This window comes from Mobula hypostoma, chromosome 16 (genome assembly GCF_963921235.1).
Source record: "Mobula hypostoma chromosome 16, sMobHyp1.1, whole genome shotgun sequence".
NCBI lineage: Eukaryota > Metazoa > Chordata > Chondrichthyes > Myliobatiformes > Myliobatidae > Mobula > Mobula hypostoma.
This window is the reverse complement of record NC_086112.1, coordinates 20,721,464-20,748,737: the sequence shown is the minus strand read 5'-3', so window position 1 is coordinate 20,748,737 and position 27,274 is coordinate 20,721,464.

Sequence of the window (27,274 nt, the reverse complement as noted above, 5' to 3'; positions counted from 1 at the left end):
ACCACTGTTCTGGTTTGTCGCCTTTCATCAGTGCCATATTACACATGTCCAGCAAGATGTCGTCCAAGTCACAGTTCTTCAGGACATCTGGTGGTATCCCATCTGGTCCAGCGCTCTGGCCCTGTTTGAGTGCATATTTGGCCTTCTTCAGTTCCTCAATGGTGAATGAGCCATCATCGATGACGACTTGTGTTAGTATTGTGGGTAAGTCCTCTTCTTCTTCAGTGATTGTTGGAGGGCTTCCCAGCAGGTTCTTAAAGTGGGTAAACCATGTCTGGACACGGTCCTCTGCTGTTTTACCACTTATTTGACCTGATGGGGACTTCTTCCGTCTGCTGATCTCATTGATTAGGTGCCATGCTTCTCCATGCTGCTTGTCTTCATTAGCAGCCTCTACCTCTCTAACCCTCTCAGCTAGTTCCTCTTCCTTCAGTGGGTTATAGGTGGCAAAGAGATTCTTCTTTGCTGTCTTGAACTTGTCTCTTAGCTCTTCTGTTTTTCTCCTTCTAAGTTCGGCATGACAAGCATTGACCACACTTCTTGTTGTGATGACGTCAGGATGTTTCGAGATCTGGCTCATCTTGATTCACTTCACAGTAGGCAAACTCTTTGTCGCACCTGTGTGTGCGTCTATGAGCCGTTGATAGCGGTCAGTGGCAGTCTCTTCCTCCTCCCTTTCCAGTGGGCCGAAGCGATTTCTCACCTCCATTGTGTACTGGGCTTGAAGAATAGGTTGTGAGGAGATGCCTTCCAGTCTATCTTCTCCTTAGGACCTGTGGTTTTGGGTTGCCGCAGGCTCAGTCTCACTTGCATTGACACTACTCTGTGGTCAGAACTGACCGAGTTGAAGGTGCTGTAGGCTTCTGTGTTGATCACACAATTATACCATCTTGTTCTTACGAGGATGTAGTTGAGCTGTTTCCTATAGATGGAGGCTCTGTTTTTGTATGTCCACAGTTTACCAGCTTGCTTCTTGAATTGTGTGTTGGTGGCAATGAGACCGTGTTCCTGGAGGAAATCAACTAGATAGTGTCCATTTCTGTTGGTAAAGTCTTGGTATGAGTATGGAACATCTTCCAGTCTGACCTGGGCATTAAAATCGCCGAGCACAGCCAAGTTGAAGTGTAACATAGGGGCAAAGTCAAAAAGGAATATGAAAACTGGACTGAAGATGTTATATCTAAATGCACACAGTATATGAAAGAAGGTATATGGTCTTTTAGTCCTACTAGAGATCAGCAGGTATGGTGTTATAGGCATCGCTGAGTCATGGCTGAAAGAAGTTCACAGTTGGAGGCTTAACATCCAAGAAAACACCCTAGCTATATATATGTGCCTGAGAGTTTTGCATAGTACTGTACTTTTGCAGGGCATAGGAGTTGAAAATTAGAGGACACAGGTTTAAGGTAAAAGGTGAGAGCAGAGAAACTTGAACAAAACCTAAGGGGTAGGTTTTTCACAGAGAAGGCTGTGGTTATCTGGAACAAGTTTCCAGATGAATTTGTGGAGGCAGATACATTTATCATGTTTAAAAGTCATTTGGACAGGTACTCAGATCGGAAAGAAGTAGCAGGAAACACACAGAAACTGCTGGAGGAACCCAGCAGTCAGTCAGCATCTATGGATAAAATTGATCGTCGACGTTTCAGTCCTGAAGACGGCTCTCGGCCTGACTATTTTTTCACAGATGCTGCCTGACTTGCTGAGTTCCTCCAGCATTTTGTCTGTGTTGCTTTGGATTGCAGCATCTGCAGACGTTCTTGTGTTTATGATTTGGGAGATAGAAAAGATCTATAAAAATGGCAATGTTATGATAGTTATGGAGGATTTCAATATGCCGGTAAATTGGGAAGCTTGGTTGGTGCTAGATCCCAAAAAGGAAGTTTGTAGACTGCATACAAGATGTTTTTTTTAGAGCAGTTTGTGAATTAGCCCACTAGAGAAGAACCAATTCTGGATTGGGTGTAATGAATCAGATTTGATTAGGGAGCTTAAGGTGAAGGAATTCTTAGGGGGTAGTGATCATAATATGATGGATTTTACCCTGCAATTTGAGAGGGAGAAGCTAAATCATATGTATCAATATTATATGAAATAAGGGGAATTACAGAGCCATGACAGAGGAGCTGGCCAAAATTGATTTGAAGGGGACATTAGTAAGGGTGATAGCAGAACAGCAATGGCTGGAATTTCTGGGATCAATTCAGAAACTGCAGGATAGATACATCCCAAAGAACAAAAAGTATTCTAAATGGAGGAGGAGGTAACTGTGGCTGACAAGGGAAGTCAAAAACAGCATTAAAAGCAAAAGAGAGGGCATAAAATATAATAAAAATTCGTGGGAAGTTAGAGGATTGAGAAGCTTTTAAAAACCAACAGAGGCAACTAGAAAAGCCATAAGGAGAGAAAGTATGAACTATGAAGGCAAGCTAGCCAATAATATCAATGAGGATATATAAAGGGTAAAAGAGGGCTGAGAATGGACATGGGTTCTCTGGAAAATAATGCTGGAGAAGTGGTAATGGGGTACAAAGAAATGATAGATGAACTTAATAAGTATTTTGCATCAGACTTCACTCTAGAAGACACTAGCAGTACGTCAGAAATTCAAGTGTCATGGGGCAGAAGTAAGTGTAGTTGCCATTATTAACGAGAAGATACTCAGAAAGCTGAAACATCTGAAGGTACTGTAGACATTGTGTGTTTACTATTTCTGTAATATTTGAGTAATATTGTAAATATGTTGTTGATCAAATATTCTTTGTTTGTTTAAACAATTCGTTATGGGCTACAGGTTTCCCCCACCATCTGAAGGTAGAGTGTTCCTATGAAACGGTTCGTAAGCTGAGATGTCGTAAAGAGAAGAAGCAATTACCATTTATTTATATGGGAAAATTTTGAGAGCGTTCGCATACCCAAAAATAACCTACCAAATCATGCCAAATAACACATAAAACCTAAAATAACAGTAACACATAGTAAAAGCAGGAATGATATGATAAATACACAGCCTATATAAAGTAGAAATACTTTTCAACAATCATTACTGAACTGTTCTCCGTAGCAAAAATCTCACGCAAGCGCTGTTGGTAAGAACACTCTCTCCGGTAACCATTAAGCTATGAAGCTGCCAAAACATACCAAATAACACGTAAAAATACACAGCCTGTATAAAGTAGAAATAATGTATGTACAGTGTGGTATCACTTACGGGAATCGGGAAGACAGCTTGCCGAGCACACTGATGATGGTGTGTTAGACTGAGTCGTCGCAGGCTGGTTGGTGCAGTGGTCCCCACCCTCCGGGCCACCAACTGATACATTGCCACGAAGCACGCAGGGGTCCAGCGGTAGCCGGGAGGCACACAGCACATCTTTAAGAAAAAAGCCAAAATAAACATGCTAGTTAATTAGGTGCCGCCCAGCACGTAATTTTTGGCCCAGATCGGTACCGATTTCTGACTGTGTCGTCTCTGATCTGGGCCGACAATTACGTGTCGGCAGCACCTAATTAATTAGCATGTTTACTTTGGCTTTTTTCTTAAAGATGTGCTGTGTGTCTCCCGGCTACCGTTGCATTCTCCGTGAATCGGTATCTGTCCGTGGCCTGGGGGTTGGGATGGTGGGACACTGGGGTGTCATCTCATCGTCGGTCAGGGCAGGCAGGTCATCTTCTTCTATGACTGCCCGCCTCGATGTCGAAGGTCGAGATTCGTCGTCTGCTGTGGCTGATGTGGAAAGCTTGCTTGACTGCTGAGCCCCGCGCATTTTTCTATCACACAGTTCTTTAATAAGGACTCAAACCATCCTGCAAATATCTCCTAAACCGACGTACCCTTTCAAAATTAAAGTCGTACTTTATCATTACTCATTCGGTTTCGATTGTTATCCTTTTTTCTTCCAATTGCATCAGCTCTTCATCTGTCAGTACTTGGTGATGGGATGCCAAAACCTCTTCAACATCATGTTCGTCAGTTTCCACAAGCCAAACTCACTTTGTCCTTACTTCGTTCACCACGATCAAAAGGCTTAATTATGTCTAGTTTTACCGTAAGTGTAACACCCTTACGAGCTCTTTCAGGCTTTTCGGATACCATAGAACTCATCTTGCAAATGAATCCGGGGGAGAGCGGCTGCTCGGGGCGCGCTCTGCCTTTTATCGCGCGCTGAATTTTTTTTCGTAACAGTGAAAACACCTTCTGAATGCGAAAACAGGGTACTAATGTAGGTCTTTCGTAACAGTGAGATTTCGTAAAGCGAACGTTCGAAAAGTCGGGGACACCTGTATATGTAAAAATATATGAATTGCATACATTATGATGCTACCACATGATACATGCGTGCGTCTCACTAAGGAAAAATGAAACATATACATTTATTCCTACCTCCATGTTTGGCTTTCAATAAATCTTATATTTTAGAGTTAGCAAATATAACAGTGGCAATGAGGGGCTTTTAAGCAAACCCGAGATGTTGAAGCACAGCGAGACAATCGAGTTAAAAAAAGTGCAGCGAGAAACATTCAATTAAAAAAACAGAGCAGCATGTGCCTCTTCAGAAAAGGGAAAGGAAAAAATCAGACAAATTCATGGGTTCATAAACAGTGAGTACTAAGTAATAGTAATGAAGGAAATAAAAAGCAGAAATGGCTGGCTACATCAAAAAGATTGACACGTTCAATTGCACAAGAGACAACTGGATTTTGTACTCTGAACGGATTGAGCAGTATTTTAAAGCAAATGGAATAACTGATGAAAAGCAGGTGGCAGTTTTGCTGAGTGTATTGGGTTTAAAGCTTGCTTTGAGGTTTGAATGCTCCAACCAAACCAGCTGCAATGACCTTTGCTGATATTGTGAAAGCTATGCAGGAATATTTAGAAGCAAAGCCATTGCTGAATGCAGAACACTTTAGGTTTCTTAAGTGGAATCAAAAGGAAAAGGAGTCTATTTCAGTGTATGTGGCTGAATTGGAGACATTTTCTGAGATTTATCAGTTCAGTAATGGGCTAAATGATGCACTGAGAGATTGCTTAGTTTGTAGAATCCTCAAAGTTCAAACTAAAATTTATTATCAGGGTAGTCACATGTCACCACATACAACCCTGAGATTTATTTTCTGCAGGCATACTTAGCAAATCTACATAAAAGTAACAGTAAACAGGATCAATGGAGAACAAACTGTCCAAATACAAAATAAATAAATAGCAAGTGTAGTGCCCTGGTTCACATCTATACTGTTATACTGTTCTTTGTCAGGGACCTCACCCTTGACCTTACTGCCATGGGTGACCCTACCAGGAGCATAGCTCCAGACGGCATTGCTCTCGGGATCACAGGACCACACAGGCTTCTCCACCATGACAAGGTGACAATCCGCAGAGAAGTTTGATAAAATGGCAGGCAAAGACTTTGTTCTAGTTCAGACTAGCACTGACGTAATGGCAGTAGAACTGCCTGGTACTGCCGGGGCCCCGAGAGAGCGGGGGACATGGGCTCTCCATACCTTCCAGGAAGAGGAGAGTGAAGGCAAGTGTGCAGAATCGGAAGCTGAGTTTCCCGTCGCTGGGGGCAGAGACGTTAAAGACAAAGTGCTTTCGTTCCTGCGGAGCGAGAGGAAGGGGTGGTCTGATGTAGAAGGTCTAATGAGTCCTCCGGCGAGGGCTGAGAATTCTGAGTTGGTAGCGGCCCTCACCTCCCTGGCGAATAAATGGGAAAATGCCCAGGTTCAAAGTCCCAGCTTTCGTAGGCTCAGCCTGTTCTCAGGAATGAAGCCCACCCCTAAAGGGAAAGAGGAGTTGAGCCTTGGGCAGAGCAGACCTCTCAGTTGTTAGATGAGCAGCATTGCTCTGATGACGGGAAAAGAGTGATTGGTTGAAAGCTGTCAACATAGTGAGATCTGTAAAGACACAGAACCCCTTTGTTACCTCTGCGGCCTACATGCAAGCACTAGAAAGGTTGTTTGGCGTGACGGGAAGACCATTGGACCATTGGACGGGGTTTCAGAACATATTTCAGGAGAAGGGGCAGAAGCTTTCTGCCTACATTTTTTGGCTAGAGAGGCAGCTAAATTGCTTGTGGTGTAGAGGGACCGTTCAAATAGCTGAGGCAAATAAGTTAAGAATGGACCAAGTGGTGAAAGGCGCCCATTCGCCAGACCTGATTGCTTGGGGTCTCCGGATGCCTGGTAAGACACGCCACCCTCCCTCGTTTGTCGAGCTGATCAGGGAAGCAAGAGAAGTGGAGAATGTGATGGAGGCGCGGAGGTTTCCGTCCATAGGGTACAGTCCTTGTCAGTGGGGCAGTGGTCCCCTTAGCTGAGGTGACCACAGATAACCCACCCCAGGGAGTGAAGGAGCTTGTGGCAGTTTAGGACTGAGATGTTGAGATGTCCCAGTTGTTATTAGCAGGTGTGCCCCCCCCCCGGTACGATGGAGCTGATAGGGAGCCGGATCCCCTAAGGGGAGGACCATGCGTGTTAACAAGCATGAAATAACAAGATAAAGAATCCTTAATGTGAGATCATTGGTTGTGGGAGTACCAGGAGTAGAATGAGTGTAGTTATCCCCTTTTGTTCAGGAACCTGATGGTTGAGGGTAGTAATGGTTCTTGAACCTGGTGGTGCAAGACCTCAGGCACATGTATCTTCTCACTGATGGTAGCAGTGAGAAAAGGGCATGCCCTGGGTGGTGAGCATATTTGATGATGGATACTGCTTTTCTATGGCAATATTTCATGTAGATATGCTCAATGGTTGGAAGTTTTACTGTGATTTACTGGCCTGAATTCACTACCGTTTTGTAGGATTTTCCTCTGTAAGGTATTGGTGTTCCCATACCAGGCTGTAATGCAGCCAGTCAGCACACTTTCCATCACACATCTATAGAAGTTTGCCAAGGTTTTTGATGACATGCCGAATCTCTGCAGACTCCTGAGGAAATAGAGGCACTATCGTGCTTTCTTTGCAATTATATTTATATGATGTGTCAGGTCCTTTGAGATTACCTCCTTTGATACAGCCCTCAAAGGTAGTACGATCAGGAGTCCTAGAAAAAAACATTCAAAAATGGCTCCTAACTGAAGCACAACTTACATTTAAAAGAGCATTTGAAGTAAGAGGAATAAAGGCATAGACTATTTTCTACATGAGGAGAAAATTCACGGTGTGTTGATATAGAGTAAGGTAAACCAATAACAATGCAGAATAAAGTGTACTATGGAGAAGGTGTAGTGCAGGTAAACAAAAGAATGTAAGATCATAACAAAGATTGTGAGGTCAAGAGTCCATCTTATCATACAAGAGGTCTGTTCAAGAGTCTGATAACAATAGGATAGACCCACCATTACAGAAGTCAGCCTTCACCCAATCTAATACATTCCACATTGCTTCAAGAAAAGACTGGGAGCAATGGATAGAGGTAAGATCCTGGAACCTAACAACATCCTAGACACAGTGGATATTCCAGCACCAGCTTTGACTCTGGCTAAACTGTTCCAGTACAGCAATGACCTGATAATGATGGAAGCTTCTCAGGTGTGGCCTGTTGATAAAAAGCAGGCCAGATCCAATCCAGTTATTTCGAGAGCAATTTGTTTACTATCAATCATTAGCAATTTGATGGAATCTGTTGGCAATATTCCTAACTAATGGCACTCTCTCTCCAATAATTAGCCACCTTTGAAAAACCTATGTTTCTCTCGGAAGACTCAGCTCTAGAGCTCATCAGAATCTTGACTTAAACACGAATCAAAGAACTGGATTCCAGGGTAAGAGCGTTGCCCTGGACATCAAGGTAGCATTTATATGAACATGATATCGTTTCCCTAGCAAAACGAAGTACATGGCTATCAAGAAGGAAAGATCAAACGACTAGAGTCATACTTCACAAAAAGGACAATGACTGTTGGAGGTCAATCATCTCAACCCCAGAACTTCACGGAAATCATTCCTCAGTGTCCTTGACCTAACCATCTTCAGACCTTCTTCAATGACCTTCCTTTCATCATAAGGCGGAGATATTTACTGAAGATTGTGCAATCCTCAGTTCCATGTGCAACTCACCAGTGACTGCAGTAGTCTATGCCCTCATACAGCAAAGCCTCATTTCAGATATGAACTGGTAATTGGCAAGTAACGCATGCTGACTCTCAAAGTCCAACTCTACATCCTGTCGTGAGAGGTGGAAATGGATAAGGCTGGCCAACAGGGCTCTGGTGAAGCTGTATAGACCAATCTCCTGTACATTGGAGACAATGGATTGCAGAAGCATTGATGAACACCAACCATACTATCAGCTTCAGAGGATGACAGAGACGGGGGGGGGGGGTCATCGATGGCCAATGCTCCACTTAGGAGCTAATGGCCCAAGTAATCAATTGACACTCATGCCACTGAAGTGCCAGATAGTCATAATCTCCAGTTAATGACCTATTCAATAGCATTGCCATTATTGAGTCTTCCACCCCTCCATTGACATCCTGGAGTTCATGTTTGCCAGAAACATAACTGGGTCAAACACAAGAGCATGTGTTCCATGGTGACTGACTCGTCTCATCCCTGATCCATTTTGAATAGAGGTTCCCAACTGTTTTTATGCCATTAGCCGAGGTTGAGAACCTTTGATTTAGAAAGTTCAAATATCAAAGTAAATTTTACTATCAAAGTACATAGTGTATGTGTTACCATATACAACCCTGAGCTTCATTTAATTGTGGGCATACTCAGCAAATCTATAGAATAGCAACTATGACAGGATCAATGAAAGATCAAGCAGAGTACAGAAGACAACAAACTGTGCTAAGGCAAATATAAATAAATAGCAATAGATAATGAGAACATGAGAATAAGAGCACTTAAAGTGAGATCATTGGTTGTGGGAACATCTCAATGGATGGGCAAATGAGTGTAGTTATTCCCTTTTGTTCAAAAGCCTGATGGTTGAGTGGTAGTAACTTGAAGCTGGTGGTGCGAGTCTTAAGGCTCCTGTACCTTCTACCTGATGGCAGCAGCGAGAAAAGCATGGCCTGGGTGGTGGGGATCTCTGATGTTGGATGCCGCTTTCCTGCAATAGTGGTTCGCGTAGATATGCTCAATAGCTGGGAGGGCTTTACCTGGGCTGAAGGTGTGTTAGAAGGAATTTAGAAGGTACGAGTGCAACCTACAACGTTCAAGGAGCTTAGCTCTAATTGTGATGAATAATTTGTTGAATGGCATTCCATCTACCAGTCTGCTTCTCTCCACCACTTGCATTCTGCTGCTCCATTGTGTTATCTACAAAATGTGCTCAGTTACTTATCTAGGATACTTCAGCAGGATCTCCCTAACCTGCAACCTTAACCACAAGGCAGAGAAGGGCAGCAGGTACATAGAAACACCACCAACTTCATGTTTCCTTCCAAGTCACACAGCATCTTCACTTGGAAAACAACTAGTCTTATCCCTCCTTGACTGCCTTGTGAGAGTATCTTCACCAGAAAATCTATAGCATTTCATTATCACCTTCTCAAGGACAGTCAGGGATGGTTAACATATGTGACTTTGTAAGTGAATATCCTGAAAAATCAATAAAATAAAAAAGCAACCCTTCCTTTCATAGCAACACACACAAAATGCTGGAGGAACTCAGCAGGGCAGGCAGCATCAATGGAAATGAATAAACAGTCAATGTTTTGGGCCAAGAACCTTCTTCAGGGCTGAAAGGGAAGGGAGAAGACAACAGAATAAAAATGTGGGGAGTAGGGGAAGAAGTGGACGGAGGCAGGGAAAGCCAGGTGGGCGGGAAAGATAAAGAGCAGGAAAAGAAGGAATCTAATGGGAGAGGAGAGTGGACCATAGGAGAAAGGGAAGGAGAAGGGGACCCAGGGGGAAATGATAGGCAGGTGAGAAGAGGTCAAAGTTAGAGTGGGGAAAAGAGGAAGGGGGAGGGAAATTTATTTACCAGAAAGAGAAGTCAATATTCAGGCCATCAGGTTGGAGGCTACCCAAGTGGAATGTAAGATGTTGCTCCTCCACTCTGAGGGAGGCCTCATCTTCCTTTCATATCTACAGTCTACATACTTTGGTAATAAATTTATTTTGAACTTCGAGCAGAGTTTTATTAACTATCAGAGCTAGCCTGATGGGCTGAATGGCCCAAGCTGCTCCTAATTTGTATGTTTGTCACATTTCTGTGATACAAGATATTTGACCTCCTGCCATGCCTTGCTGAACTGCTCCTGGTATTCGGCCTTTAACCTCTGGGATTTGTGTTGAGAAATTTTTTCTTTGGGCTATGTCTGGTTCCTTTTGCATGTAATCTGCTGGGTGCGATCCATTCCTTTCTCTTATTCTGCCCATAGCCTAAACAAGCATCACTCTCCTGGTCACAGATTGCTATCGCCTTTGTTTCACTTTTATGATGACCTCATCTGTGTTTCCTCCCCTTCATATCAAAGTCGGCAAGTGTCTGAAACATGTTCTTCGACTGCAAAACAAAGGCTTTCTGTGTTGCAATGACCTTCAGCTTGTCATGTCCCTTGCTTAGGAGAAATACACTTCTCTAACTGATTTATATTTATTGAGAGTTTTAACTTTTTTTTTGAAAATGTGTTAATTGTGTGATTGATCTTTTGAACATTTTGGAAAATTTTTGCATGTTTGAATATTTGGAAGAATTCAATGTTTTTCTTAGGTTTGAATATATAAATAGAAACTGAATTTTGTCCCCTCACGGTAAGTTCACAATTGTTATATTTTGAATTGCAGCTAATGCTCGAGGCCAGCTTAGCCAGCTGCCAACGTTTTATTCAGCTGTTTCAGGGGTTAAGGTTGCTCTGACTCAGACAGCGTTACACACACAAGAGCTGACTGTCGCGCAGGACCTCACCGGGGAAAAATGGCTGAAACATCTTTGCAGGGTAAAATCAAGTGCATACTCACTACATAAGTCAGCACTGAACTCAGGCAGTTTCTGAGTGTAGCCACATTTATTCTTTCTTTGTGCTGGCAGAGTATATTAGCTTTCTATGTAGTTTGATGATTTTTTAAAAAAATATGGCCTATTCATAGTTTCATTATCACTTCTATCATATTTCTCCGTTCAGAGAACTGACTTGTTGCTGGCAGCAAGTTATGGCCGATGTCATTTTAGCTTCTATTATGGCATCGTTACTGACATAGAACAGATTATCAAGTCAACTGTGACCAATAGATAAGGTGAAAAATTACTGAATACATCAAATTCAATTATTTGATTCTGTAAGTACCATTGTGCCGTTTGGTTTCTAGAATAATACCAAGAAAATCAGTAGACTTGACCTAAAATAATGTCATTATTCATCCAGTAATCTTGTTGTCCATTACTCCACATGTGAATCATTATACCAAGATAAATTGCTGAAATGCCTAATATCATTAGTTCGGCTCCACTGCTTTCTTTAGTGACACTAATTTGAGAAAGCATTTGGCAGAAATCAATGCCTCAGACCAATTCTATATTAAATTACGCATGTTCTGATATTAAATTGAATACAGTAAACTGTTTGTCAAGCAAATCGATCAGCTGTAAATAAGGCCTAACTTCACACAAAACATTCCTGTTTCAGACATTCAAATAGTGAAGTCTGCAGGCAGATTAAGCTTTATCAGCTTGGCACACCCAAAACAAACACACATGATCAATCACACATACACCCACACAATATCATAATATCAAGAATAAAATGTATAGCTTTGAAAAGTTCTCAGATTGAAGTTCTGTGTAAGAAGAGTTTAAAAATGCATCTTAGGTTATGTTTGATGTGAAAATATTTTAAAATTTATCACTCATTTATCTTCCCATTTAGCAACTTGGCTAGTGCAGCTTCTGTAAAATACCTGAATACGCTATTTCAAAGGTCATTAATTTATGTATTAACAAGTTTGTTAAAAGAGCTCACAGAGGAATTCTATTTTTAAAAACGTTAACCAGTATTCCAAAAATGGCAAAAAAATTCAAGAGCAGTTATGATTCTAGACTTCATATTTTACAGATTATAAAGTTATCCTTTTTCAGTTTCTATTATGTAATGTCTAAGATCAGTTTGATAATATTACTATGTGAACAATTCATTAAAGCTTCTAAAAAAAATTGCAACCTACTATTACTTTAAATTTTGCTCTTTCTTCCACTGGGAATATTTTAAAAAATCTTTTAAGGGTAATTACTTGAATTTATCTGGTGATACAATCTTAAGTGTTATTGCTCCCATTTTATCAACAGTTCAATTACTAAGTCAACTCAGATGCATGTGGTTGGCTTTTACTATATAAATTTAATTTGAAATCTATACAGCTGCACCTAATGATGACAGGAAACATGAAAATTTATATCTTTAATGCTGAAAAGGTGTTACTGTATAAAGTAACTTAAAAATATGGTACAGTATATGCATCTGTTTGTAGCAGTATCAGTGGAGGGCACAGTTCAGATTTTCAGATAGTTCATATGGTAACAAATTCATAACAAAGTCACTATAAGATAAGACAGAAAAGGATTTTATTTATCATCATCATTATGCGTCGTGTCATATGACATGGGCAATCATGATCTTCCATCTGTCTGTAAGATCCCCTTCATGCCGTTGTTCTCTTCCGTTCTCTATCCATGACCGTGATTTGTAAATTTTCCTACAGAAGCGTTTTGCCATTGCCTTCTTCTGGGTAATGTCTTTACAAGACGGGTGACCCCAACCATTATCAATACTCTGCAGAGATTGTCTACCTGGTGTTAGTGGTCGCGTAACCAGGACCTGCGATATGCACCAGCTGCTCATACCACCATCCACCACCTGCTCTCATAGATTCTGGTGACACGGATCAGGGGCTAAGCCGGGGCTACACCTTGCCCCAGGTTGGCCTGCAGGCTAGCAGAGGGAAGGAGCGCCTTACACCTTCTTTAATAGAGACATATCTGTACCTCGCAACTAAAAAAGGTGTTTATTAAGATGGAGCAAAATAGTGGATCAGTGAGAAGTATGAGTGAGCAAGGAAGAAAATGACAAGTGATTGATTTTGTACCGAATATGCAGTAGTAAATGTGGCTTTTCATGTTAACGGTGCAATATACACTCAGTGGCCGCTTTATTAGTTACACCTGCACACATACTCATTAATGCAAATATCTAATCAGCGAAAAATGCGGTTCAGTTATTGTTCATATCAAACATTAGAATGGGGAAGGGATATGATCTAAAAGAGGTCAGAGGAGAATGGCCAGACTTGTTCAAGCTGATAGAAAGGTGAGAGTAACTCAAATAATCATGCACTACAACAGTGTTGTGCAGAACAGCATTCCCGAATGCACTAGCACATCAAACCTTGAAGTGGATGGGCTACAGCAGCAAAAGACCATGAACATATACTCAGTGATCACTATATTAAGTACAGGAGGAACCTGATAAATTGGCCACTGAGTGTAATCTAATCTGATCTATGTGATTTTCACCAAAAACCAGGAACTGATGAGAGTTAAAGAATTCAATTTCAAAAGGATGGAAATTCTGAGTGTATTTGTTCCTGCTGCAGTTAAACTTTTCTCATGTGACAGATTTTATTAGTTTTCCATGTACAGTATTCGAATAATTTTAATATGGTTACATATATAGTTCTATGATCACCTGTCACACATTTCCATTCAAAGAAGTGGCTGCAGTCTTATCCAGTGTCATCGACATGGGACAAATAAAAACATCAGCAAGCAGACTCATACTTGGGTATTGACTCATTGTCTCTGTGGCATGTGTCACAAAGGAAAGCAGCAGCAAGAGATTTATCTCTGTTTTTAATTTACTTCTCTTTTATAAGTTTAAAAAATCTATTTCTCTCTTTTCATTTTCTCAACATCCCGCACAATGGGATTTGCAAGTGTTTTCATTTTCGCTTTTCTCAAGGATCAACGATGAACTGGAGACCAGCCCACAACAGTAATGGACTTTTAAAACACAAGCCTGATAGATGGATGTAAGTGTGCCTTGATTAGTGAACCTATCTTTTCTACACCTACAAAATTGAAGAAAATGAGAAACAGATGCAAATTGAAACACAGTTCAAATGCTCCCATAGCAGATCCACAAATGAAGGCTCATGAGAATAAGTGACAAAGTTGTAAATATTATTTAATGCTCACATCCATTATCATCTTAATTGACAGAAATGAACAGGTAGCGATGACTAGCAACGATCTGCAATTATTAAATGTTTATTATGTCATTTATGAAAGATAAAAGAACATTGTTAAATAAAGCATTTTAGCCAGCAAATGCTTTATTGTAGTCGATAGCTTTACTCTTGTTGAATATTATCCCTGAGTTATATTAAAACTGTTTCATTCATAAAAATAATAAAATACTGTGAGGATATGGATAAACAACTATCAATGACTCCGAAGTGAGGAACAAGATGATTTGGAAGCAATTTAATGCGAGGTAATAATAGTGGATCACAGTTAATAGAATCATTCATTGGTTATGGGCCGTGTGGTATAGCGTAGGAGATCATGGTTTTTCCATGATGTTTCTTGCCCAATTTTTCTTCAGAAATGATTTGCCATTGCCTTCTTCTGGGAAGTGTCTTTATAAGAGGGGTGACCCCAGCCATTATTGATATTCTTTGGAAATTGTCTGCCTGGCGTCAGTGGTTGCATAACCAGGACTTGTGATATGCACCAGCTGCTCGTACGACCATCCACCGCCTCCTCCCATGGCTTCACGTGACCCTGACCTGAGGGCTAAGAAGGTGCTACATCTTGACCAAGGGTGACCTCCAGGCTAATGGAAATAAGGAGCACCTTACACCTCCCTTGGTAGAGACCCATCTCCACTCCACCTCCCAGGATAGGATAACACACAGATACCCCTTGAATTTGATTTTCACCTAGCCTGAAAACTAATTTAGGCCTATTCTTTGTTTCTTATATTCATCTGATCACTAGAAAGGTGTACAAAATCTATCTTATTTTATTTAACTTGGTGTTTTTTTCACCTTTCTGAAGCACATTGCCTTCAAAGATATTTGACAGCTCAATAGAATAAGGAATGCACAGCCTGGAGATATTGACCCATCTCCTCCCACACTGAGGGGCAGTATATTAGAACCTAATGAGGAAAAACCACCTGGTCATTCTTAAACAGATGTCAGTATTTTCTTTGATCGGCAATGAAGTGGCTCTCTGCTTATCATTTTTATTTACCAGACATGATAAGACATGCCATCATCTCCTTTAAGGAAACTGGAAACAGTGTTGTTATATATCAACAATCACCGCCCACAAAATGAGGATGAAAATAACTTATTGATGCACAACATCTGAAGATTCCCTGTGTAGTGCCAGTGCTGACTTTGCCAGTTTGTGTGATTCATGTGAGATCTTAAGAACTTGGCAACCACATTAACAACTTTCTGCTTGACATCACAGACCACCTGCACACTCAGAACGGGAAAGTGATTCGGTTTCTGAAGATCTCTTAATGAGAAGGTGGTCAGGAAGATGCAGCTATGTATTCATTACCTCAGTGATTAAGAATAAATACTTCCTTTCTCTGTGTTTATTAGCTGTTGTTCCTGCACAGCTTGAAGAAAGTAAACAGGTGCACTTATTTCTCAAAATTACTTAAAATGAGAAGGGAAACATTTAAACTGGGGTTGGATGGTCGAGCTGGTGATAGAGACTGGGAAAATACCACTCAGCTGTTGTTGAGATATGCTAGCAGCTATTTTACTAGTAATCTGGTGACATTTTTAAAGCCTTTGTGGCAGTTAATTAATTTTATTCAATTTATTCACGAGATCATGAGAGAATGAGGGGAGATTTGATGTAGGCATACGAAATTATGAGGGGTAGATGCAAATAGGCTTTTTCCACTGCGGTTGGGTGAGACTAGAACGAGATGTCATGGGTTAAGTGTGAAAGGTGAAATGTGTAAGAGGAACATGAGGGGGAAGGAACTTCTTTTCTCAAAGGGTGGAGCGAGTGTAGAACGAGCTGCCCGCAGAAGTGGTGGAAGCTGATTTGATCTCAACATTTAAGAAAAAATTCGGTTAAGTACATGGATGGGAGGGATATGGAGAGCTATGGTCCAGATAATATTGATGGGACCAGACATAATAATAGTATGACATGGACTAGATGGGCCAAAGGGCCTGGTTCACTATTGTAGTGCTCTATGACTTCTACTATTCTAATTAAATATATCTAAAAAAATCATACAAGTAATAGCGACCACATAAAAATCTATCTGAAACATGCATGTCCTTTAGGGAAAAAAGTACTGTCCTAATTAAAAATAAAACATGGACAAGGCTAGAAATACTTAGCAAATCAGGTTGTATTCCCTGTTTTCACTTTAGATCTCCACACAATAGACACTGTAGATGCTGGAAATCTTAAGCAAATTGCACAAAACCCTGGAGAAACTCAGCAAGTCTGGCAACATCTATGGAGGGGAATAAACAGTCGATGTTTCGGGCTTTCCAGTCCTGTTGAAAGATTGCGGCTGAAACGTTGAGCATTTATTCATTTCTATAGATGCTGTCAGACTTGCTGAGTTCCTCCAGCATTTTGTGTGTGCTCCTTTTGGATTACTGCTGTCACCCAGTCTGGTTCACATGTGACTCCAGGCAAAGAGCAATATAATTCATTCGTTATTGAGCCCAATGAAAGAAATTATCTAATGAGCCATTCTTCTGGACTAATTAAGTACGAGCAATTGAAAAAGGCTTCACACACAAAACGCTGGAGGAACTCAGCTGGCCAGGTAGCATCTATGGAAAAGAGTAAGCAGTCGCCGTTTTGGGCCGAGACCCTTCTTCATGACTGGGAAGAAAGATGATTGGTGAAAGAGATAAACGGCCGGAGGAGGGAGAAGCTGATAGAGAGGATAAAAGACCATGGAAGAAAAAGACACCGGGGGGAGGTTCACCTTGTTTATCCAAAGTTGAGTTGAGGAGGAGGACAGGGTGGAGGGGGGGTAGTGTCAATTAAATACTCATATAAACTATGATTGGGTGGTCAATTTCACTTATGACAGAAAATGAATGGGGGATCACTTAGGAACCTCAACTGGTTTGGATTTATTGCTTTATTCTGTCTACCTTACAGGACTGCAAGAAAATGCATCCAAAACCAGCCAGCTTCTTGCTTACAGATACAAGCTAGATCCTAATAAGGCTATCACTATTTGCTATCTAGCCTGCAAGGTTGCAATGGGTTGTTCTAGGAGTCCAGTCTTGCATGGAGGTAGTTGCATGGAGAAAAAGAAACCTTAAAATGTAAATGATTTTTTATTGTTTTTTCTGGAGCCCAAGAAACAAAATCTCAAAGCTTCCCTTTCTTATAGTTGTCAAACTACAGAAAAGGGGCTTAATGCTTGGGATATTGCTTATTGCACAAAACTTATAAGAATGGTGAAATTGTTTTTAATGGTACGGCCAACCACTAGAGTAAGTAATCAGTACATTTTGTACCACACATAATTTTCTTTTCCATGTGGAAAATTAAATTGGCCAGAGAGTAAGACAGACTACTGATACGTTGTTACTTGTTTTGCACCATTGCCCAAGACAAACTTAACCTCCAATAACCCTGTCAATATTTATTAAAATATATATAATTCATTTAATATGTACATAGCAAAAAGCATTATTGTAGCAAGTGAGGTGAACAGGATGGTTCTGCGCACAAATCCTTCATTAATAATAATACACATATACTGACATTATTTGAATAAGATAATTGAATGCAAAGCTGGTTATTACAAAACTAATGTTAAATGTTAAAACTGTGATTTATTACTTCCTCTCATTATAACACTTATTGAATGAAGCTGAGTGCAATTGTAAGCACGCACATTATAGACATAAAATAAAATTGGTTAATAAGTCCCCTTTTGGACCACAAGTAACGGCAGCAACGACACAACAGCTCTGATGATGCATGACTCAGTAAAGGCATGTAAAGTGGACACAATGTCTTTTTTGGCACATGGTTCTTGCATATCCTCAGTTTATTTGCTTTTTCAATGGCAGCATCAACTTTCCCTACCTGTATCTGTAAATTTCTCCTTAACTTCCTTTGCCTCTTTACCTGACCCGTCTAATTTATGACATTTCCAAAAGCCTGTTTGGGTGCCCAAAATTTTGGCTGAAACCCCTAAAATCAACCTAATATTGTTCAGTGCCAAACTTCAGTAATCGGTATATCTTGCTATACTAAAGGAACTATAGGGTGAATTGTTGTTAGTTTTGAGAACTAACAGTTTCATATGAACATCTATTCTGGTCATATCTCTTATTTCTGATACTCTATGCTTTTCCCTCTGCTGGTGATATAAGATTTAATTCATCTCCTACTTTTACTTCCCCCAAACATAAGACCCTCTCTGTTAGTGTAATGATTTAGAGAGCTAATCCTGATCTACCCCCGTCCTTCTGGTGGGCTCTTTCTTTAATTGCTCCTAAATAAAGTTATCAGATATTCAGGAGAAGTTGAAATGAATCTAATCTACAAATGCTAATGAAGTTACTTAAAATTATTGGAATTAATTAACAACATTCAAGCTGCTTAAAGTGTAAAAAAGGAAACAGATGACTTACCCATTCATAGTGTAGCTGTAGGTGAAGTGCTATCACTGTGCCAGCGATCACTAATTGGGGTTCAGTTCTACCGCTGTCTGTGCATTCTCCCCACGACCACGCAGCTTTCCTTTCGGTTCTCCAGCTTCCTCCCACGTTCGAAAGATGTGCGGGTTTGTGGGTTAATGAGTCATGTAAGTGTAATTGGGCAGCAAGAGCTTTCTGGGCCAGAAGGGCCTGTTACTGCTCTGCATCTCTCAATAAAAAATATAAATAAATGAGGATCATATTTCATCCACTGACCATGGCTGCCTGTGAATTGAGGGGCCAGATTCGAAGTGCTCCTGAGCCTTAGTTCACACTGACTAAGTTCCAGCCTGGGTCTTGGACTGAGCCCAGCAGCAAAGTGGTATCAGACCTCCACAGTTTTCTCTGAGTCTGAATCTGAGGCCTCCATCAGTCAGAGTTGACCATGGATGTTGCATCCCAGCTGTCTAGATACGCAAGCCTGGGCAGTACGATATGGAGAGCAAGCTGTTGCCCATGTAGCCAGCTCCCCCTCTCCAGGCATCTGATGAACCCAAAGAAATGGCACAGACTGATACAGTTGGACACCAGCAGAGCACAGGAGTTTCCAGTCAGCGTTGAACTCAATGCAGACTGGCCTTAGGGACTCCAGCTCCAGATTTTTTCCCTCAGGGTTTACTTCTCCATGAATAGGTATAGCCACAAGGCAGTGGAGGTTTGAGATCAGAGTTTTCCTTTTCCTAGATGAGCTGCCAACCAACGAGCTCCATTTGCCTGAAGCAACTGGTCTTAAGGCATCAGTAACCCACCTTTGCCCCTTTTTCCTGTAAGTAGAAATGCTTCCACTGGGCTTAGTAGCTAAACCACGTGTGAAGGCCGGGAGCTGGACTTGGTTGTCAGAGGCTATTTGAGGCACATGCCATTGGAAGTATTTAATAGGTAGTGGGAGCTTGTCCCCATTACCACTCCTGACTATAACAAACTTAGGGAACCAATCATTAATATGATTGCAGAAGTTAGGATTGTGTTAACCTGCATTCAGCATCTGCCCAGTGGTTCTCTATTCAGTGGGTGATTAACAAGAACCAGCCCACACTTTGGCTTTGATGCAGTGATCCATCTTTCATGCAATCTACATGAATTCCCCTGATAACACATTTGCAATTGACTTTTATTACCTGTACCCTCAATCACCTCCCCAAATATTGCACTGAGTCAATTTTACTCTCACCGCAGTTTATGACTTCAGCTATGTGTTTCATATTTGGACCACAATTGCAATGAGGTTTGGAGCCAAAATCTCCTGGTAAGGCCTAAACTGGCCATTGATGAGCCGGTTCAGGGTGAGTAGGTTCAACTTGGCAGCATTGTTGACAGCAATTTGTATGTTGACCAAGCAGTGGTTAGCTGGATTAATTTTGCTCTGCTCTTTGTACACAGGATATGTCAGGAAACTTTTCTATATAGTTGGGTAGAAGCCAGTGTTATAACTGTATTGAAACAGCTTGTCTCAAAGTGCACAGGTCTTCATGACAAAGCGGGCATGTTTACTGGTCACGTAGCCTTCGCTATATCCATTGCTCAGCCATTTCCTGATATCACAAGGTGTGAATCAAACTGGTTGATGACTTGCTTCTGTGACATTAAAGATTGCAGGTGGGAGAAGAGATGGATCACCTATTCTGCTCTTCTGGCTGAACAAGGTTAACAGCTGTCTCCACCACTGACACAATCTGCCTTCTTCTGGAACTCTAATCTATAGGTGTATTATCTCTGCACTTAACTACTCTTCTCTTTTCCGAGGTGGTCTTGCACTCTCGGGATTTAAAACAGCCTTTCTCTAAAGCAGTGGTAGGGGTCTATGGCATAAAAAGGGTTGAGTATCCCTGCTCTAAGGCTATGTTGTGTGCATCATGATTGCAACTGGAGCCTGTCCATCATTCATCATTGCGTGCTTACAAACCTGCAGAATACAGACAAGGTTATAAACACAAAATGCTGGAGGAACTCAGCAGGCCAAGTAGCATCTATGGAAAAGAGTAAACAGTCGATGTTTCGGGCTGAGACCTTTCGTGCTGGAGGAACTCAGCAGGCCAGGCAGCATCTATGGAAAAGAGTAAACAGTCGACGCTTCGGGCCGAGACCTTACATCAGATCCCGAAACATCGACTGTTTACTCTTTTCCATAGATGCTACTTGGCCTGCTGAGTTCCTCCCGCATGAATGCTCTCAGCCGGAAATGTCGACTGTATTGTTTTCCACAGATGCTGCCTGGCCTGCTGAGTTCTTCCAGCATTTTGTTTGTGTTGCTTTGGATTCCCAGCGTCAGCAGATTTTCTCATATTTGGAATACAGACAAGGTAAAGCTTATACTATAGTTGACAATATGGACTGATGACAGAGCAAGATTGTTATGGGGATACATGCTTATAGTACCAAGCACTGTAGTGGTTATTGCAGCCTTATTACTGCACAGGGTTTTCTAGAGTCCGGACTTCTACATTGGCGCCGTCTGTAAGGAGTTGGTATGTGCTACCCAGGAAATGCATACGTTTCCTCTGGGTGCACTGAATTCCTCCCACAGACCAAAGATGTACTGCTTTGTAAGTTAATTGGTTATGGTAACTCATCCTGTAATTAGTCAAGTGTTAAATTAAGTGGGATGCTGGTCAGTGTGGTCCATTGGGCCAGAAGGCCCTGTTTTGTGCTGTATTTCTAAAAATTAAATAAAGTATTTTGAGATGACAGTTTATATGAATGTCCGTGTTATGAGCACAGAAATAATTGCCAGAAGATGCAGTTTTGGTCTGGGTTAGATAAAGACCTTAAGGATACGGCAAGCAATTAGAAAGCAAACAAAAGATTGGCTTTTATTTCAAGAGGCCTTGAAATCAAGCAGCTGATAATGATGGTTATCTTAGACTCTGGTGAACCCACATTAGGGGAAGCTGGCCGATGTACAAAAACCTGGATTTTCATCAAAAGCTGTGCAGCTGCACAGGTTATTGTTAAAAACAAAATCTCATGGGGTAGAGGTAACATATTAGAACATAGAACAGTACAGCACAGGAGCAGGCCGTTCGGCCCACAATGTTGTGCTGAACCGGCTAAAAAGCAAATGAAAATCACCCAAACAGACTTGCTGGCTGACAGAGAACAGGCATCGATGTTTTTTTTTTCCCCATTGGCCAAGCACAATCTGGAATGTGCCACAAGGGTTCGTCCTGCGGCATCAATTTGTCTAAAAATACTTGTTGTCTAAGCTTGCTGATGACGCAAGGGTAAGTAGAAAAGTTAAACTATGAAGAGAGTGAAAGGATGCAATGAAGGATTGTAACAACACACATCAAAGTTGCTGGTGAACACAGCAGGCCAGGCAGCATCTCTAGGAAGAGGTACAGTCGACGTTTCGGGCCGAGACCCTTTGTCAGGACTAACTGAAAGAAGAGCTAGTAAGAGATTTGAAAGTGGGAGGGGGAGGGGGAGATCCAAAATGATAGGAGAAGACAGGAGGGGGAGGGATGGAGCCACGAGCTGGACAGGTGATAGGCAAAGGGGATACGAGAGGATCATGGGACAGGAGGTCCGGGAAGAAAGACAAGGGGTGGGGGGGAAACCCAGAGGATGGGCAAGGGGTATATTCAGAGGGACAGAGGGAGAAAAAGGAGAGTGAGAGAAAGAATGTGTGTATAAAAATAAATAACAGATGGAGTACGAGGGGGAGGTGGGGCATTAGCGGAAGTTAGAGAAGTCGATGTTCATGTTGCTTGCGTTTTTAAAATGAAGGATTGTAGACGGGTTGAGTGAGTGAGCAAAGATCTGGTGAATGGAGTGAGGAAAACGTGAAATTGCCCATGATGGCAGGGAAAGACAGGTATAGGAGGAAGCTTGAGTGGAAACTCCAAGAGAACAACATGAGAGAGGTCTGGAGTGGGATGAGGACCGTCACTGGGTTCCGGAAAACTAGCAACAGAGGAGCTGAAGGCAGTGTGGACAGGGCCAACGAACTTAACCTGTTCTTTAACAGATTTGACATTGTGGCCCCTGCCCATCCCCCACATGAGTCATCTGTTGTCGGCCCCCAATCAACACATATTCCACTCTCCCCTCCTACCCCTCTTCATAGTCCCTCACCCTGCTCTCATGACTATACCCCTTCCCCACACGAAACCACCACGGTGGGCTTCACAGCTGAACAGGTGAGAAGACAGCTGAAACGTCTCAACCCAAGCAAGACTGCAGGACTGGATGGTGTCAGTACCAGGGTGTTCAAAGCCTGAGCCCCTCAGCTATGTGGAGTTCTTTACCATGTCTTCAACCTGAGCCTGAGGCTCCGGAGGGTTCCTTTGCTGTGGAAGACGTCCTGCCTCGTCCCTGTGCCAAAGATGCCGCGCCCCAGCGGCCTCAATGACTACAGACCGGTGGCATTGACCTCCCACATCATGAAGACCCTGGAGAGCCTTGTTCTGGAGCTGCTCCGGCCTATGGTCAGGCCACACTTAGATCCCGTCCAGTTTGCCTACCAGCCCCGACTAGGAGTTGAGGATGCCATCGTTTACCTGCTGCACTGTGTCTACGCCCACCTGGACAAGCCAGCGAGCACTGTGAGGTTATGTTTTTTGACTTCTCCAGTGCGTTCAACACCATCTGCCCTGCTCTGCTGGGGAAGAAGCTGACAGCGATGCAGGTGGATGCTTCCCTGGTGTCATGGATTATTGATTACCTGACTGGTAGACCACAGTACGTGTGCTTGCAACACTGTATGTCCGACAGAGTGATTAGCAGCACTGGGGCTCCACAGGGGACTGTCTTGTCTCCCTTTCTCTTCACCATTTACACCTCGGACTTCAACTACTGCACAGAGTCTCGTCATCTTCAGAAGTTTTCTGATGACTCTGCCACAGTTGGATGCATCAGCAGGGGAGATGAGGCTGAGTACAGGGCTATGGTAGGAAACTTTATCACGTGGTGTGAGCAGAATTATCTGCAGCTTAATGTGAAAAAGACTAAGGAGCTGGTGGTAGACCTGAGGAGATCTAAGGCACCGGTGACCCCTGTTTCCATCCAGGGGGTCAGTGTGGACATGGTGGAGGATTACAAATACCTGGGGATACGAATTGACAATAAACTGGACTGGTCAAAGAACACTGAGGCTGTCTACAAGAAGGGTCAGAGCCGTCTCTATTTCCTGAGGAGACTAAGGTCCTTTAACATCTGTCAGACGATGCTGAGGATGTTCTACGAGTCTGTGGTGGCCAGTGCGATCATGTTTGCTGTTGTGTGCTGGGGCAGCAGGCTGAGGGTAGCAGACACCAACAGAATCAACAAACTCATTTGTAAGGCCAGTGATGTTGTGGGGATGGAACTGGACTCTCTCATGGTGGTGTCTGAAAAGAGGATGCTGTCCAAGTTGCATGCCATCTTGGACAATGTCTCCCATCCACTACATAATGTACTGGTTGGGCACAGGAGTACATTCAGCCAGAGACTCATTCCACCGAGATGCAACACAGAGCATCATAGGAAGTCATTCCTGCCTGTGGCCATCAAACTTTACAACTCCTCCTTTGGAGGGTCAGACACCCTGAGCCAATAGGCTGGTCCTGGACTTATTTCATAATTTACTGGCATAATTTACATATTACTATTTAATTATTTATGGTGCAACTGTAACGAAAACCAATTTCCCCCGGGATCAATAAAGTATGACTATGACTATGACTATGAATAAGCAGGTTCTTATCTAACTGGTGCAAGATTGCAAGGCTCTGAGATGCAGAGGGATTTATGTGTGCCCTAATGGTGTGGTAGTCATTCGGATTTGAAGAAGACACGCTGTTGTGCAGTTCATCTGTGGACACAGAGGTGGCTCTGCAGTCCCAGTCTGGAAGCTCAGAGTCTAGCACAATGGGGGCAGTGGAAGTCCGTTGTTGTAATAATTATGGCTGCTGTCCTGTGACGCTGCTCACGGTTTTCCATCAATTTTTGGCAGCGCCTGTCTTCAAAACTGGTGTAGGCTTCATAGCACAGGGCTCGCCAGCGGGTTCTGTCAGCAGCCGCAGCTTCTAGTTCCCTCGGCTGGATATCACAGTGGCGTAGGGTTTCCTTCACAGCATCTTTGTAGCACTAGTGTGGACGACCTTGAGGTCTCTTTCCGATCTCCAGTTCACCATAGAGCAGCTGGCGAGGCATACGGTGGTCGTCCATTCTGATGATGAGTCCCACCCACTGCATCTGGGCTCTGATGATCAGGTACTCAATGCTGGTGGATTCCGCGTGATCCAAGACCTCCAGGTTGGAGACACGGTCTTGCCAACGAATGCCAAGCATGGGACGGCGGGCACGCATGTGAAATTTCTCCAGCTGTTTGATGTGTCGTTGGTACAGAGTCCAGGTCTCACATCCATATAGGAGAGAAGGGTTGACCACGGCTCTGTAGACTTTCAGCTTTGTGGAAATATGGACGTCGTGTTGACTGAGCAGTCTGATATGCAGCCTCCCCAGAGCCTGGCTGGCCTTGCTGATCTTGCAGTCAATTTCTTAATACGTCATTTGCAAAAGGCTAATATGAAGGTAATAAAAATTATTAGGAAGATTAGCAGAAACTGTTCTTCTATTGTGAAGGGAGCTGAATAGCAAATTTGAACAGGTATGCCTCAATTATTTAGGATATTGGTGAAACCACCTCTGGAGCAATGTGTACAGTGCTGGTCTCCTGTTAAAGCGATGATACTGAGACTGTTCAGTCCTTTGGGCCTGTATTAGCTGTCAGGGGATTAATCATTTTAGTCCTCTTCTCCCTCTTCTTATTTCTTAGAGGCTGTGGAATTTCTTCTTTCTCACAAATAGCACCCCCCCGGCACTGCGAGTTTTCTTTGCCATTAACCCTTGCAATGGAGCAATTTACCATAGCCAATTAGCCTACTAGTACATCTTGAGAGGAAACAGGGGTATTCGGAGGAGAACTACATGGTCACAGAGAGATCTAGTAAATGTCACAGAGCCACCAACAAAGATCAAGATCAAACCCAGCAGCACTGACAACTATGCCACCAGCTGTGATCGTATTGAACAGCAGAGTAATTTCGATGGGCTACGGCCTACTTCTGATCCTAATTCAATTTCGTCAATTTTCCCCAAATGCTGATTTTTGAAGGAAGAATTGGATCGTATAAACACAAAAAGAAAGTTTTCAGAGCTAGAAGCTTAGGATAGAGCAAGCTGAATTTGATAAGACCATAAATTTTGAGAATGAATCAGCATTTCATTAAAACAAGATTGTGTTACAGTTCTATGCAACACAATCATTGCTTACTACTTACAGCGTTCATTTATTTGTCTTGGGATGAATTCTTGCATTTAGTGACAGTTACTGCAGCATCATGCGACGAAAAATTACAGTACTCTGGATATCTTAGTGTTGTGCATTCATGTGGAGAGGAAAAAATATAGATTTGCGTTATTCTGAAGCTAGAATTGTTTAGCTTTAATCTGCATTATTTGACAGGAAAGCATCATTTTACTGACATATAATACACACCCTACTGGCTGGGTTTGTATAACCTATGTCCTTGAAAGGAAAAATGTTATTGTTTTGTTCTTATGAATTTAAAGCATTACAATAACAGTAAAAATCGAAGTAGTAATAACTGATATTTGAATAAACCTCATATTTACTGCTACTGTGAGGGGTATGGATTGATGCTCTAATTTATTAAAAGAATCCTGCTTTGCTTTTTATATTGATTATGGACTATATTGTAATTAATTACAGTTCTGAGTTCTTAAAGTTCAGATCAGCAATTAAGGACTTCCTTGAATGTAATTATCGATGATGGTTTCCCTTGGGTTTCTTCCGGTCCATCTATGGGCATAATATGTGCACGCGATATTTCTTGCGTCCCCTTACCTGAAGGTTTCTGCAGCGCAGGTCCATGGGGGTTCATGAAGCAAAGTTGTCAGGATGTCGTAGAAAACTGCAGCACAGACGCAGGCTCTGTGGCCCATCCAGTCCATGCTGAACCATTTAAACTGAAGTCCCATCGACCTGCACCCAGACCATTGCCCTCCATGCCCCTCCAATCCGTGTACCGATCCAAACTTCCCTTAAGCTTTGACATCGAAATCGCATCTGCCTCTTCTGCTGGCAGCCCCTTTGAGTGAAGAAGGTTCCCCTCTTGTTCTCCTTAAGTACCAAGAAACATAGAAAACCTGCAGCACAACACAGGCCCTTCGGCCCACAATGCTGTGCCGAACAGTATTTCTGCAATACACAACTGGCATTTATAAAAGAGATTGTTTAATTATTTTACGTGTTTCTGTTACAGACTGCATATACTTAAAAAAATAGTTTTAACAGCTTTACAGTTTGATAGCAGGGGAGGGTTAGTATTCGATAAGGTATTCAAGTACTCAGTATTCAAGTAATTGCTGGTACCATTGCAAGCAATCTCTGACATAGTTAATGGATCATCACCCAGTGAGCTGCAAACCATCTTTATCACGTTACTATTTAGACCTTGCCTCACAATAACCCAAATCAGACAAATGAGTGCAATACTCTGTAGGGCTTAGTGTAAGAGGCAGCACTGAAGCAAACAGATAATGTAGTCTCTGCTTTTGGTTACATTACCGGATCAATATCAATTTTCCTCATTCACCTTTC